We start from the raw sequence: 16674 nt of genomic DNA on the forward strand, positions 1-16674 counted from the left end.
GGCAAAGTCACATAAAACAAGTCAAACTTCCAACCCATAAATTTTCTTAAATTTTAAAACTTCTTCTTTCCAATGCTTTTTAAAGATCAAAATTTGGTTTAAAAATTGATTTACGGCGATTTTTTTTAATCGAAGCCCGTCTAAAAGCGGGGTTGAGTTGTTGAGGGTTAAAAGCAATTTGTAGGTTTTGTTCAGATCTACAAAACGCTTTTTGAAGCTTGCCAAAAATATTGTATGGTTTTGGAGAAATCAACGAAATAAAAAGCGTAACGCCACCGCGTAAAAAGAGATTTCTCTGTATTTCGTTTTTAGAGTAAACGAAGAAATACAAAGCGTAACGCCTGCGCACTACCCAGGTAACATTTTAGGCTTTAACAAAGCTGCAAACCCAAAAGGACCTCCGCAAAAGGTTGTTACGGCCTATTTATGAAACCTACATAGGAGTTCAAGGCTTTACAATTGAATCCTAACAACTTCCTCAAAGCATTACCCGGGCAGACGGTAATAACAAAATCCATGCCATTTCAATAACAAATATTGTTAAAATAACAGAAAGTGTTACGGAATCTTCTTGAAAAATCCATTTTTGCATAAGAGTTTAATAACAGTTTTTGTTATCATAACAAAACTTGTTATTGGTCTGACATTTGTTGAAAGCCAAAACAACTTTGGAATAACATTTTTTGTTATGGAAGAATACCTCCAACTGTTATTGGGATGATCGGATTAGTTGTTAAAATAACAAAAAATAATAACAAAGATTTGTTCCAAGAATAACTTAAATTGTTATTAGTCTGTTATTACAATAACAATCCAATAACAAAAAAATCATAACGACGAATAACAAATATTGTTATAAATAACAGAAATTGTTATTTGCCTAGTATTTTCAAATATCAAAAAATGTTATTCCCAAGTTATTTCCGTCTGCTCGGGTAATAAAAACTCTGTTAAAACCCAGTCAGGAGTTATGGAAAAATGACATTTCATACGTCTTTAAACGTCTTATGTCAGACAGGTATTATTCTGGCAGACAATAAGTCTTGCCAAATGATATAATGTTGATGGTTTGCAAAGAATGGCGAAGGTGAAATATATTATATTGGAGGTAATTAAAATAATATGAAAGATTATTTCTCGCAGTTGGTGGCTTAATTTTAGCTGTGGTTAAAATTTTATCGCGTTTAGCGCCATATTTATGCATTGCTACTTGGCCGCATTACGTGCTTTTTATGAGCTTATGGTTTTAAGTAAGCTTTTTGCAATCCTAATGGCACTTGCCAGCTACAACACCCTTGGTTTTAAAGAGGCATGCAATAAAAACGATTGGCATGATATTTATGTCCGAGGTATAAAACCTTGTAAGAACCTATTAATTAGCTCTTGCTTATTGGTTGCTGTGAATGCCAACATAAAACTTATAAGCAATCAAGATGCTACCATAAAACCTCAATAAAACTAGGTGGTGGCTAGTTGGTTTAAAAATGTTACTTGAGTATGCGAGGTTTGACTGTATTTTTAAATCAAAGCTCTTCTTTGAGGGTTTACTCAATTTCATAAAATTTTCTCAAAATAGCTGTTCTAAACAAACGAAAATTGCATTGTTCTAAAAAACAATCCACTGATGACTTCCTTTCGAACCCTCTTATCCGATCATTTCACCGCAAAACGATTGTCCAAGCCCGAATGTCACTCGCCAAAAATCAATTTCCGCGAGTGGGAATCCACCGGGCCCGGAAATGGTGTGTCCACATCGAAATCCAATCCCACGACGACGGTCCAGCAGATTCAACAATGGCCAATTTCGCCCATCACCCGCGTGTGTAACCGACGAAAAGCGCCAAAGACCACGTGGTGCACTAGGTGAATTGGTTCCACTCGCTGCAAACTTGAAATATTGAATTTTATTGGCTTTCCGCCGAAAATCCTTCTTCTGTGGGGGAAAGAGCGAGCTGGGATTCCGTTCAACTTTTCCGTTCTATTATTTGATGCTATTTTATGTGATTGTGAGAATGTGTGTGTGTGTGTGTGCATTCTACTCGGTGCTTTCTCAATCACTGAAAACAAACTGTGTAGTTTTTCTCTCGCAACTTTCGTTGATGCAATTTGGGATGGGGTAATTGTGGCAATTTTGGTACTCTTAGATTTTTTTAGTAAATGCTTCAAGTTCTTTTGTGTTTTGTTTTCAGTCATGTTTTGCCTTCCTCACCTTACTGAGGAAAGGCTATAAAATCACTCGAAAAATGAACTTCTTAATTCGACCTCGTAGACCTACTTTCACGTATACCTATCGACTCAGAATCAAATTCTAAGCAAATGTCTGTGCGTGTGTATGTCTGTAAGTCCGTGCACCGAAAAAAATGCACTCGATTATCTCCGGACTGGCTGAACCGATTTGGGCCGTTCTGGTCTCATTCGATCCGTCTTAGGGTCCCACAAGACCTATATTAACTATTATGAAGTTTTGTTAAGTATTTCAAAAGTTATGCTAAAAAAAAACCATTCTGGCTAAAGTTTGAAAGATTGTAAAAAGGGTGGTTTTTGTAAGAAAACCCGTTTGATCATACATTTTTAGAAAGGTATTTAAAAGACCTTTCTAATGAGCCCAAAACATTGAAGATCTGATAACCCTATCAAAAGTTATGAACACTTAAGTGTCATTTGTACACATTTCAGAGGCCGGATCTCAAATATTTTGATGAAAAAGTTGTCCGGATCTATCATGCTCAGGGTTGCCAGGCTGCCAGATAAATCTGGGAATGCCAGATTTTTCAAATGTCAGCCAGAATAAAGATTCAACCTTCTCTGTGCCAGATATTGACAGATTTTGCCAGATTTTTCACTTAATGCCCATTTTGAACAACTTTCTGATAAAAATGAGCGAATTTAATTGAAAATCATAAAATTTAGAATGAGTTTTGCTTAAAGTAAATGTAAATTCAACATTTTTAGGCCATTTTAATTAGTTAAAACATCTGAATTCTACAAACTTTTGAATTAATTCATATTCTTCCTCATCTTCATCATTCAGAATTGTAAGATTTTTGTCTGCCAGATTTTTCCAGATTTTTAATCGATACTTTGCCAGATTTTTCAAATTTTGACCTGGTAACCCTGATCATGCTACCCATCGTTGGATAGGTAATCAAAAGACCTTTCCAACAAGCCCAAAAGATTGAAGATCTGATAACCCTATCAAAAGTTATGGGCAATTAAGTGTCATTTGAACACATTTTAGGGGCCGGATTTCAAATATTTCGATGAAAATGTTGGCCGGGTCCATTATGCGACTCGTTGCTAGTTGGATAATTGAAAGACCTTTCTAATGAGTCCAAAACATTGAAGATCTGACAACCCTTTCAAAAGTTATTAGCACTTAAGTGTTATTTATACACTTTTTGGAGGCCGGATCTCATATATTTTGATGAAAACGTTGTCCGGATCTATCATGCAACCCATCGTTAGATGGGTAATCAAAAGACCTTTCCAACGAGGCCAAAACATAGAAGATCTGACAACCCTATCAAAAGTTAGGAGCACTTAAGTGTTGTCTAAACATTTTTTCAAGGCCGGATCTCATATATTTCCATGAAAAAGAAGTCCGGGTCCATAATGCGACCCGTCGTTAGTTAGATAATTGAAAAACCTTCCAAATGAGCCTAAAACATCGATGATCTGATTACCCTATCAAAAGATATAAGCACTTAAGTGTTATTTATACACTTTTTGGAGGCCGGATCTCAAAAAAATTGATGAAAATGATGTCGGGGTCCATCATGCGACCCGCCGTTAGTCAGATAATTGAAAGACCATTCAAATGAGCATAAAACAAGATTTGATAATCCTATCAATAAGACGAAATAAGACGGTTAAGCACATTTTGTTTTATTCACAACATTACGTAGAAATGCAATACAAATGAAACATTGACTCTTTTTGTGGTGAAGAATAGTCCCGCATTACTGTGGGGAACCAGGATCCGGCTATGGGTGCCTCCAAGAGAGGTCATTCAAGGAGGCGATTGAAATTTTCTTCGTTTGAAAGGAGCCATACTATGAGGCGGTACTCATTTTTTGCCAGGGGGCAACTCGCGGCGGTTAAGTAGGCCACTTCCTGCAACTTAGAGCGGCCATCCTGGTGGTGGCTCAGCGACGATGTAGGTTTGACTCTAGGATCTGGCGTTGGACAGCAGCAAGTTTGTCCACCGGAAGTTCTACGCAGGCAGAACCTAAAAAGAAATAAAATTGTCAATTCGCGACAATATTATTTTGATAAAAGAAACACTTACTGTTATTGCTATCTTTGGCAACTTCATCTTACATATTTCGAGCCCGGTGCCTCCACCGGTGCCGAATCTTTTGGTGGTGACTTTAATCTGGCTTCGGAACTTGAACGGCTAAATATTACGTTGTCTTAGTCTGTCTTTTGACATCCACAAAAAATGTTTACAAATAGGTTGACAAAAAGAGCTTCGACGTTTGACGTTAGAAAAACTGTTATACGGATGCTGTTTTATCATTTGACTTCAACACACAGCTGTTATACGGGAGCAAGGTTTGGTAGGAAAGGTAAACAGAGCATCAATAGAGTCGTATCAAAAAACCCTTACCAAAAATCATGATTTTCTGAGTTCAATATCCCACTTTTCATACGATTTTTTCAGTTCAACCCATATAATCATTTTTTTGGTTGTAGTTCCTGAACTCAAAAAATCGTATGAAAAAGTGGGATATTGAACTCAGAAAATTATGATTTTTGGAAGGGTGTAGGGCTTAAGGATCCAATTATGAGGAAGGCACTAACCACCTAGAGGTGGATTAGGCAACGTTTTTTTAGTTTATGTTTTCAAGATTTTAATGTCTAGAAATTTGATTTATTTCTAACTGTTTTCCTTTTTTTGTTATTTTCCAATCCATATCTGATCATGAATTAGCAAACTACCCGTTCTTCTCAAAGGAAACGATCCCTTTGGTTCCCCAAATCCACAAGACACGGTTGGAGCAGTTCGATTGGCCAACCCCGAAGCAGCGTCAACTTCCGACCCTTTCTTATTCAAATAAAAAGTTCAACTGTTGTGAGACAGCGTTTCTTGGAGCGGGCGGACTCAACCTTGGCAGCATCAGGTATCAACCCCGGAATCCCGGAAAAGCTGGAAAAATCATTGAATTCAATCCTTTGGTTCCTGGTTTTCTTCTTTTTTTTTTTTGAAGAGGGTGAAGCAGCTTTTAGTGCACGTACTTTTGGAGCAAACTTTCCGGAAAGTCGTTGAAGGGGGCCAGGAGGATTGAAGAGGTTAGTCTTGGCGTGGATTTCGGTAGTTTTTGGCAATGAAACTGAATTGGGCAAACTTTGTCGACACTGGATGATGATGATTGCGATGTTGATGTCAGAAGTGGCCGCTTTAAAGTGATTGAGAAACAGTCGTTTATGAGGTGTTTGATGAGACGAGTTTTAAACGAGATTTCATACGGGTTCTGAGGACTGAATGTTTTATTTGCAAATTTAGTGTAAATTCACAAAAATTTCAAATTAATGTCTAAGCTAAGTTCAACTTGCAGCATTCTGTCTTCTCCTTCATAAAGGTCGACCCAGCAATCCTCCCGCTGCTAATATCCAAACACTTGTTCCACGTCCTACGAAATGTTCCCACTTTTTCGGGTCTAAATTGAATGTGATGACAGTGCGAAAGTACTGGTGACCAGAAGTGACTTCCAGAGGGGGCAAAAGAAAAAAAAAAAGAAAACCCTCAAAACTTTCGATTGCCAGAAGCACATTTTGCTCCCTCCTGGAACAAGGATAAAACGCAGAGTAACAGAAAAAGACATTTACAGTGCCGTCGGAAGTGGATGCAGTGAGCTGGAAGATTACGTCTAAACTTGAGCGCGACGCCAAAGTTTTTCAGGCGGGTTTTTTTCGTGCTGCTTCTTTCGGGCGTTGCGTCCTTTACTTCCGATTGTTGGAGAAAGTTGGGGGTGGTCATTATTGAAGTGAGAAAAATGAGAAATTTGTCATTTGAAGTGTGTTTTTTGTTATTATTATCACCAATCACCAATCACCAACAACGAACAATGAACAATGAACAATGAACAATGAACAATGAACAATGAACAATGAACAATGAACAATGAACAATGAACAATGAACAATGAACAATGAACAATGAACAATGAACAATGAACAATGAACAATGAACAATGAACAATGAACAATGAACAATGAACAATGAACAATGAACAATGAACAATGAACAATGAACAATGAACAATGAACAATGAACAATGAACAATGAACAATGAACAATGAACAATGAACAATGAACAATGAACAATGAACAATGAACAATGAACAATGAACAATGAACAATGAACAATGAACAATGATCAATGAAAAATGAACAATGAACAGAAAACAACAAGTTTTCAATTTTCAATTTTCAAGTTTCATCCCTAGTTTCCCCCCCGCAGCACTCTTTCATCGTGGCAGGAACCACCGGTTTCAACAAGGACATCAACAGACTGTGCTGTAACGGGCTCGACCAACCGGAACCGGAGCGAACGGAACGAACCCCGATGGTGGCAGCTGGTGTGACTCGTTGGAACCAGAACACCGAAGCGGACACGCTGGAGCAGCAATTTTTCTTCATAAATGGTTAAAACGAAAGAACTATGCGTTTGCGTTGTCGTTCGCTGGTTGTTCTTGAAGTGAAAAGTTACTTCGCAAACGTTCACCTCCGCGAATTGATAGCAGTTTTATGGGAGTTGAAAATTTCTTGCCAAGTCGTTTTTCCACATCAATGTCGCTGGCAATTATCGAGGTCAGGTAAAAGGTATTTTGATCTCACCTTAAAAAGATGGCTTCTGACGCCAAACTTTTGATACATTGTCAGATGTTCCCCGTCACTGAAATTGCCAGAAGGTCTTCCACACCATACCTCAATTTGACGGAAAATTCCCAAAATTAAATTACCCGGGGTTAGGGCACCGGGTGTCACACCGCAGACAAACCCACAAAGTGACAACGGTATCCATTACAAGCCCCCGAGGCAATTTACGCCATTTTCCCCAGCTGCCAATAAGTACCGGCAGCCGTGCCGTGCCCTCAAATGAATACTCATTTTCACTTTTTATTGCTTAAATTTAAAAAAAGAAACAAGTTTTCCCTCATTTCCACAGCGTCGTTAACTCCTCGCTCCGGATGACTTTTCGGCGAAAGTTTCCCGGGTCCCGGAAAACCGCTCCTCTTCATTTTCTGCCGAAAAGTGGAAAGTGATGGCGCGGGAAATTTCCTCAGGCGGCAACGAGCTGCGGCAGCTCATCGCGCGTTTTCTTCCGGTAGATGTCACTAGTTGGTCGCAGACAATTTGAAGAAAGCAATGCGTGTGTGTGCGTGTATCGTAATCATCATCAGCATCAGTTGAGGTGCAAAAGTGGTAAGAAAAAGCAAATTATGTTGTTTTTGAACGATGGACGCAAATTATGTTGTTTTTGAACGATGGACAATTTAGAATTCTCATTTTATTTAAAAAATTGTTAATTTGTTCATAACAAGGAGCAACATTAATCCCCATTAAGCAAGAAATTATTATTATTTTTAAGGGAGGTTCATTGTAACAGGAGTTTTTTAGAAGATTAAGCAAATCGATTCGAACCATTTGAAGAGTTTATGAATCTAGGTGGGCTTCGATTTGGGTAATTCTCCGCCAACTCACACAGCAGTTGCCCCGACCCCTCTTCGATTTGCGTGAAACTTTGTCCTAAGGGGTAACTTTTGTCCCTGATCACGAATCCGAGGTCCGTTTTTTGATATCTCGTGACGGAGGGGCGGTACGACCCCTTCCATTTTTGAACATGCGAAAAAAGAGGTGTTTTTCAATAATTTGCAGCCTGAAACGGTGATGAGATAGAAATTTGGTGTCAAAGGGACTTTTATGTAAAATTAGACGCCCGATTTGATGGCGTACTCAGAATTCCGAAAAAACGTATTTTTCATCGAAAAAAACACTAAAAAAGTTTTAAAAATTCTCCCATTTTCCGTTACTCGACTGTAAAAAATTTTGGAACATGTCATTTTATGGGAAATTTAATGTACTTTTCGAATCTACATTGTCCCAGAAGGGTCATTTTTTCATTTAGAACAAAATTTTTCATTTTAAAATTTCGTGTTTTTTCTAACTTTGCAGGGTTATTTTTTAGAGTGTAACAATGTTCTACAAAGTTGTAGAGCAGACAATTACAAAAATTTTGATATATAGACATAAGGGGTTTGCTTATAAACATCACGAGTTATCGCGATTTTACGAAAAAAAGTTTTGAAAAAGTTGGTCGTCATCGATCATGGCCGTTCATGGTCACCCGTGACAGACACGGACGACGAAACAAAGAGAAACGCAAAAAGTAACTTTTTCAAAACTTTTTTTCGTAAAATCGCGATAACTCGTGATGTTTATAAGCAAACCCCTTATGTCTATATATCAAAATTTTTGTAATTGTCTGCTCTACAACTTTGTAGAACATTGTTACACTCTAAAAAATAACCCTGCAAAGTTAGAAAAAACACGAAATTTTAAAATGAAAAATTTTGTTCTAAATGAAAAAATGACCCTTCTGGGACAATGTAGATTCGAAAAGTACATTAAATTTCCCATAAAATGACATGTTCCAAAATTTTTTACAGTCGAGTAACGGAAAATGGGAGAATTTTTAAAACTTTTTTAGTGTTTTTTTCGATGAAAAATACGTTTTTTCGGAATTCTGAGTACGCCATCAAATCGGGCGTCTAATTTTACATAAAAGTCCCTTTGACACCAAATTTCTATCTCATCACCGTTTCAGGCTGCAAATTATTGAAAAACACCTCTTTTTTCGCATGTTCAAAAATGGAAGGGGTCGTACCGCCCCTCCGTCACGAGATATCAAAAAACGGACCTCGGATTCGTGATCAGGGACAAAAGTTACCCCTTAGGACAAAGTTTCACGCAAATCGAAGAGGGGTCGGGGCAACTTTTCCCGATTTCGTGTGAGTTGGTAGAGAATTACCCATTTAAAAAATCGACAAAAACTATTTTTCAGATCATTGGAAAGATCAACTCTGAAGTTTTTAGGAAAGTGAAGGCTTGTTCATGTGGCTTGTTTTATCTGACACTTTGTCAAAAGTCGTACATTTCTCCAACGCGATTTTTAGAGTTACGATATAAGTGCTGAAAAGTTCAACATATCATGATTGCTGAAAATTTCAGCATTTAATGTTCTTTTTACTAGCTTTTGCACCCAGATTTTTGTTACAGACTTTTCAGTATCTTCAAAACTAAAAAAAAATTGAACCACTGATATATTTTTTTATTCATCCCTTCAAGTACTGGTTCGAAAATTTGACAGTTTTGGAAAAAGAAGACAACAACTTCATTGGTTGCTGTGCCCCCTTAACTCACTTTATGTATTTTGCAAACTAAGTCCAAATGCATTTTTTGCATATTTTTTAAAATTAAAACTGATGTAATATTGAAAAATAACCTTAAAAGAACGAATAACAATAAACGAAATAAAAAAAAAAACAAACAAAAATCATAAAAAAATAAGTAAGTCATTTTTGTTAAACAAAATTTCTACAAAAATGATCTCTTAAATACTGGAATTTTTTTTATACAAAATCTCAAAAAGTGTGCGAATAGTATCACAAAATGTTCAGATTATCACAGTCATGCAACTGTCTCAAATAAGCAAAATATCAATGAATATATGAAAACAAAATCTAGAGTTTCACGTCTTTTTTCCATTTTTCAAAAAAGCAAATAAAAGTTTCTTAATGGCTCGTTTTTATAAACATGTGCTGAAATTTTTTTGAAGAAAAACTTAAATGTTTAGCAATGATTATTTATTTTTTCCCGATTTTCTAAAAATAAAATGTACTGCATAAGTTTTTTCGAAGAAAATTTCAATTTTTGGCAATAATTATTTGTTTGCCTCTCCATTTGGAGAAATTTTAAAGGTTGGAGGGGGAGACAAAACATAAAACCAAATTGACCTGATGAAATTAAAAATAATTTATTGCCAATCTCAAAGAGTTGCTTATTTATTAATTCTAAATATATTTGGTCCATGTAGTTAACCTTAAACCAATCAAATCAATTAATTTTTGAAATTGTTAAGCTTCAAGTTATTAAATTTTTCTTCCTGGTAGCAAACAATCTGCACAGTAGTCCTTATGTCCTTTTTCAGACTGAAAATAGTTAAATCAGGCCTGCCCAACGTCCGGCCCGCGACGGTTTTTCAAAAAAGTTCTATGACAGGCCGTATACGCTGTTCATGAAATGCTCAATAAATAAATTGAGCGTCAAAGTTTAAAAAAATATCTTGTGATCAAATGTTCAGGTATTATAACAATACATTTATTTGTTTTTTTTGCTTTTGACATAAAATTCAAGGTTTTGTTTGGATTTTGCCTTTGTATTTTTTTTAAAATGATTTTATTTCACATTCAAACATTCTTTTTGCAATTCCGTCGTGAAACAACTTACTTTTCCTGTCATTCTTGAACGACGAAATAGCCTACTTTTCTGTACCAAAAATAACAGAATCGAATAGCAACAGTTTTCAAAATAAATGCTGAAAAGTTCTACTTTTCAGCACTGAAATGGGTGCTGAAAAGTTGAACTTTTCAGCACTTGTTTTGAAAAGTAACACTTTTCAACATTGTTTTGATTTAAACGATTTATTGACAAATACATGAAAATTTGACTTAAAATTTCACTCAATTGGTGTTTTTTGGAATTGCAAAAAATGTTGTATGGAACTCGTTGCAAAACTTGATTTTTTTCAGCACTCTTCGTATTTATCCAACTCGGTGAACCTCGTTGGATAAATGTACGACTCGTGCTGAAAAAATCCTCTTTTTGCAACTTGTTGCATAAACTACTATTATGGTTGAATTTAATTCTTATGATTACTATGTTGATATTTTCAGAATCAGTTATGAAACATGAGCAATGGTCAAAAAGATTGCAAAAAACACTCAAGTTTTGGCTGTTTTTACTTTTTATTGAATTTAGTTTCTATTTTGAGGATTTTGAATAAAATGGATTTTCATAAATGAGTAAGCAAAAATGTCTCTTTTCAGAGCAATTTTTCAATGATAAAGTTGTGCTGGAAAGCTTTGAAAAGCAAATTAATCATATTGAAAATAAAGATCGCTCAAATAAATTTCGTGCCTGTAAAATAATTTTGAAATAATGTGTAAAATATTTGAATAAAGGTGCAAAACAAAGCAAAAAATGTTTTTTTCGTGAAGAAGATTTGAATCCAAATTTCGTTTCAATAAATTTTATCTTGTCTCGTTGATGTTTCAAACTTGAAAATAAATGCAACGACGAAATTTGAATGTTTTTTTTTTAGGTAATGGTATCGCGGTATTTAAATTTCAATCGACAAAACAATTTTAACAAAAAAAATCTAGCAAACACAACTTTGAAAGTTATCTTTGTTTTTCTTTTGTTTAATCAAGATGTATGAACGAGTGTTTGAATCTTATTTCCAACGCTTGTTTATTTATTTTTTGACTTGAAACAACTTGTTAAATAAATTTCGTAAAATTACACGTTAACCTTCTTTACAGCAGGTTGATGTTAGCCCCCCTTTTCCATTTCCTGACCGTTGTATGCCCAACTAATTAGGCCCCCAGACGATGAAACGATTATACTCTGTATGATTTTAGACTGCTTTTGCTGTTGGGTTAATTTAATTTTTATGTTTAATGTTTTGTAGAATCCCTGAAGATGATGTCAAATACATGAAAACGTCGGAAGTAGAACGAAAACGGATCATTTTTGATTAATTATTTACGACTGTTAAGCCGAAAATAGGCATATTTTTTTTCAAGACTTTTTTTTAACTTTTACCAACATTAGTTCCGGCCCGCCACTGGTTTAGAAAATTCAGATCTGAGTTAAACCATTCTTACTAGAAATGTTGTTCATTAGAGGTGGGCAAAACCGCTCTTTTTTAGGAGCCGCTTATTTTCGTTTGCTCATTAAATAGAGCCGCTCTTTTGAACGGCTCTTTCGCTCTTTTTCAAAATTTGGAAGAAAAGGTTTTTATTAAGATTCGTATGATTTGGACCTTTAAAAATTTTTTGATAAAAAAATTAAAACTAAAAACAAGAAGATGCCCTTTAAAACCATAGGTCTTGGTGGTCGATGCAACTTTAAAGAAATATATTACCACTATTTCCAATGTGTGTTCATTAAACATTGTTAAAACAAATTAATATAAATTTATGTTTCCTGAAAAAAAAAATCCAACTGTTTTCATTTAATTATCTTTTAGTTTTAATTGAGCCAAGTCAATTTTTCTGTACATTCTGGATTGATATGCGAAAGACATTAAAGAATAATTTTATAGTTTCTTGAATCGGAAGTATTATAACCATCATCTGGGGCGAAACGGGACACATGGGGCACAATATTTGGACTCAGAATAACAAAAATAGTACATCGATTTCCAAATGTTGAGCTTTTAAGTGCTCTAAAAACTACTGTCCCTATTCAGACTGTAGTCCCGATTCGTCCCAGTTGGCGGTACTAGATATGAAGACTTAAAAAGAATTCATTGAGCTTTTGGAGCCTGGATTATTTAGTATTAAATTTAAACAAAAAACTTCCATGGTATGCATAAAATATCTCGTTGAAATTTAATTTGAAAGACTGTTCCGATGACTAATGAAGATGTATCATATTGAGGTATGATTTTTGTAAAATTCCCTTACTTTTCACAAAAAACACAAACTTTTTTTTAACTTCTAATAAATCTAGATGTTAAACTTAAACAATTTCTTTCTTCAATTTCCTCCATCACTCAATTGCCATCTTTTGCCAAATTTGATGTCTGTTCCTTTCCCCCCGCCAGCACCAAACTCGAAAAGTACTTCTACAGCTTGGTGTAAGGCCGAGAAATCAACGAGAGAAAGAAACAATTTCAAAAATTACATGCAAATTCGCGTAGTTAAACGTACAACGGCAGTAAAGTGGAAGATTGTCTCAATTCTAACCCCCGGAGGGGTGCCCTTTCATGGAGAGGAGAGGGAGCGGGAGGATAAGGAAATCTGCGAACGCAACTTAGGGTAGCTACAGCTGATTTTGACTTGGTTTGAAATTTCGTTCAAAAGGGGTGTTGAAAGAATAGCAATTTTGTCCCAAATCACCCCGAGATGCATTAAAAGCACTCTTTACGACAAACAGCTCTTGCTCGTGTGTGTGTTTTTGACACACGAAGATGTTTTTCCTCGCGAAAAAAAGAAGAAGACGTCGAGATGATGCGAAAATGTAATTTAAATAATGTAAAATGTATGCAATAAGTGTGACAAAATTGAAGACCAAACTGCCGGTTCCGGAAAAAAGCAGCCAAGAGGGTTGAGAGCCCGGATGACAACGAGAGGGCGTGCGGAAAATGACTTTCACCCCCGTCCTCCCAATTTCGCCGCGCTTTTCCTGGTAGTTGTTTTTACTTACAGTCATTTGGAAACTGAGCAGCGACGAAAAAAAAGAAGAGAGTATGCAAATGTGCGTATCAATAGATTAAGGGAAAGAGCAAAAACGAAGTCAGTTTTGTGGTGAATTTTCAGTTACAGTAATGACCATATGGTGGGTCCAAAAAGAGAGCAACAAAAAACTTTATGGACATTTTTTATACGGAACGAAAGCACATACGAGCACATAATTCACATTTATGAATTCATGCGAAATGGATATGGCGTGCAGCACACATTCACCACAAAAGAGAGAAGTCTCGAAAGCTTGGATGTGTATGTGTGTTTGTGAGGAAAAAGTCTGACGGGCTACGTGAACACGCATAATTGTGCAAAAGTAATCAAAAGTGTACAATTTTGACTTCCCCTGAGCTGGGTGATGGCCTCGGTGGACCAATGTCAGCCGAAAATAGCTTTTAATTGCATTTTTCATGCATTGTACACTTAAATATGCCAACCTGAGAGTGAAAATCCTATCAACCTTATAATGAAGAGTCTTGAAAGATGACTCTTTTTATGTGCATAATTATTTTGGACGGCATTTTGCAACATTTCTTTGAAGTCTTAGTCATTATTAAGTTTCAGTTACAATTATTAATTAAACATACAATTCAGCATGTCACTGTATCAAACTCATTCCAAAGTTAAATTAATAAAATAAGAATCATTTGAAGGCATTTGCGATAAGAGGTCGAATGCCGAAAAGAAAATTTAATTCTGCATGTAATATTACATATAATTTCACCAAAAGAGAGTGTCTAGGGCATTTGTGAAAAAAAATGTCCCGAAAAAGAAAAGAAAATTTAATTCTGCATGTAATATTACATATAATTTCACCAAAAGAGAGTGTCTAGGGCATTTGTGAAAAAAAATGTCCCGTCCCAGAGGGTGCCGGAGCACCAAAACTTCTTACCATGGTGGCTTCCAACGATTTATTGCTCTAACAATTAACAGGAATGTGAGCGGGAGATCCTCACGTTTCGTCTTCCACTGTAGTTTCAGAAATTTATTGCTGTTCGAATATTCGTTTATTTTAAAATTTCGTGTTTTTCTAACTTTGCAGAGTTATTTTTAAAGTGTAATAATGTTCTACAAAATTGTAGAGCAGACAATTACAAAACATTTTATATATAAACATAAGGGGTTTGCTTATAAGCATCAGGAATCATCGCAATTTTACGAAAAAAAAGTTTTGAAAAAGTTGATCGTCGTCGATCATGGCCGTTCATCGTCACCCGCGACAGACACGGACGACGAAACAAAGAGAAACGCAAAAAGTAACATATTCAAAACTTTTTTTTTCCTAAAATCGCGATAACTCCTGATGTTTATAAGCAAACCCCTTATGTTTATATATAAAATGTTTTGTAATTGTCTGCTCTACAATTTTGTAAAACCTTATTACACTCTTAAAAATAACCCTGCAAAGTTAGAAAAAAACACGAAATTTTAAAATGAAAATTTTTGTTCTAAATGAAAAAATCACCCTTCTGGGTCAATGTAGATTCGAAAAGTTCATTAAATTTCCCTAAAAATGACATGTTCCAAAAATGTGTAGAGTCGAGTAACGAAAAATGGGAGAGTTTTTAAACTTTTTAAGTATTTTTTCGATGAAAATACGTTTTTTTTCGGAATTCTGAGTACGCCATTAATCCGGGCGTCTAATTTTACATAAAAGTCCTTTTGACACCAAATTTCTAACTCATCATCGTTTCTGGCTGCAAATTATTGAAAAACACCACATTTTTCGCATGTTCAAAAATGAAAAGGGTCGTACCACCCCTCCGTCACGAGATATCAAAAAAACGGACCTCGGATTCGTGACCAGGGACAAAAGTTACCACTTAGGACAAAGTTTTACGCAAATCGAAGAGGGTTCGGGGCAACTTTTCCCGATTTCGTGTGAGTTGGTAGAGAATTGCCTACATAGAATGCCTACATATGAATGTTAGTACGAAATTTTTGGGATATACTGTATTTTTTGTCTAATAAATTTTTATAAGATTTTCCATTGTTTCAAAAAAACATAGTTTTAGAATACAACTTCATATTTTGGTAATTTTACTTATCCTTCAATTAAAAAAAAAAATTGTGAGTTTTTTTGTAAGTTTTCTATGTGCCTTTTTTTAAAATATGGACAGTTCTTAAAATAAAAACTAACTTAATCCACCTATGTGGTTGATGCCTTCCTCACTTTTTACCAACAATGGGTAATATGAGTGGTTTGAACACATACTTCAGCTATTTTTTTAGATCCAGAAAAATAAGTGCATAGATATAACTTAAGTGGTTATAACTCGATACAGGGTTGCCAGTTCTTCAATTTTTTAGACTCGTTGGAAAAGTATTTCAATTACCTAACCAACGATGGGTCGGATGATGGATCCGGACATCGTTTATATGCATATAAATGAGATCCGGATATATATGAAAACACATTTTTATACATAACTTTTGAACTAGTTATCGAAACTCCAAACAATTTAATAGCGATGTATGGGACCCTAAACCAAGTCGAATGCAACTGGTTTGGTCAAAATCGGTTCAGCCAGTGCTGAGAAAACTCAGTGAGAATTTTGGTCACATACATACATACACACACACATACACACACACATACACACACACATACAGACATTTGTTCAGTTTTCGATTCTGAGTCGATATGTATACATAAAAGTGGGTCTTTGAGCTTTTAATAAAAAGTTCATTTTTAGAGCAGGATTATAGCCTTACCTCAGTGAGGAAGGCAAAATAAAAAAAATATAGAAAGTTCGACTAACTTCATTTTGTTGGTAGTTTTTGCATTCTTTTACACAAATCTCGTAAACTGGGGTGACTTTGATAGCCCTGGGTGACTTTGATAGGTTTTTCAAATGCCTGTCAAATTAATATCGAAACATTTTTGAGAATTTTTAGTATATAAGCATTAAGGGATACACAGAAAAAAATAATGTAAATTTGGAAGCTTTAATTTTGGAAGGTTGAATATTACCTCTTTTATAATGTAATTTTACCTCAATTTAGACTGAAAAAGTGACATTACAACAGAAAAGTGGTAAAATTACACATTTCCAGAGGTAAAATTACACCTTTTTTCTGACATAAAAGATGTACCCCTTCCCAGATGTAATATTACCATGATTTTTTTTTCTGTGT

The 16674-nt window shown here is 35.3% G+C and overlaps 1 long non-coding RNA gene across 1 annotated transcript; it reads right to left on the reverse strand.

Annotated features, from left to right (window-relative positions):
• Positions 1-4083: 4083 nt before the first annotated feature.
• LOC120421788 (uncharacterized) lies at positions 4084-4581 on the reverse strand. The gene is made up of 2 exons (XR_005606021.2): positions 4289-4581; positions 4084-4228 (listed from the first exon to the last, which is right to left on the reverse strand). It is a non-coding gene; the product is annotated as an uncharacterized LOC120421788 (long non-coding RNA).
• Positions 4582-16674: the final 12093 nt, after the last annotated feature.

The sequence above is a fragment of the Culex pipiens genome, chromosome 1 (assembly GCF_016801865.2).
Source record: "Culex pipiens pallens isolate TS chromosome 1, TS_CPP_V2, whole genome shotgun sequence".
Classification (NCBI taxonomy): Eukaryota; Metazoa; Arthropoda; class Insecta; order Diptera; family Culicidae; genus Culex; species Culex pipiens.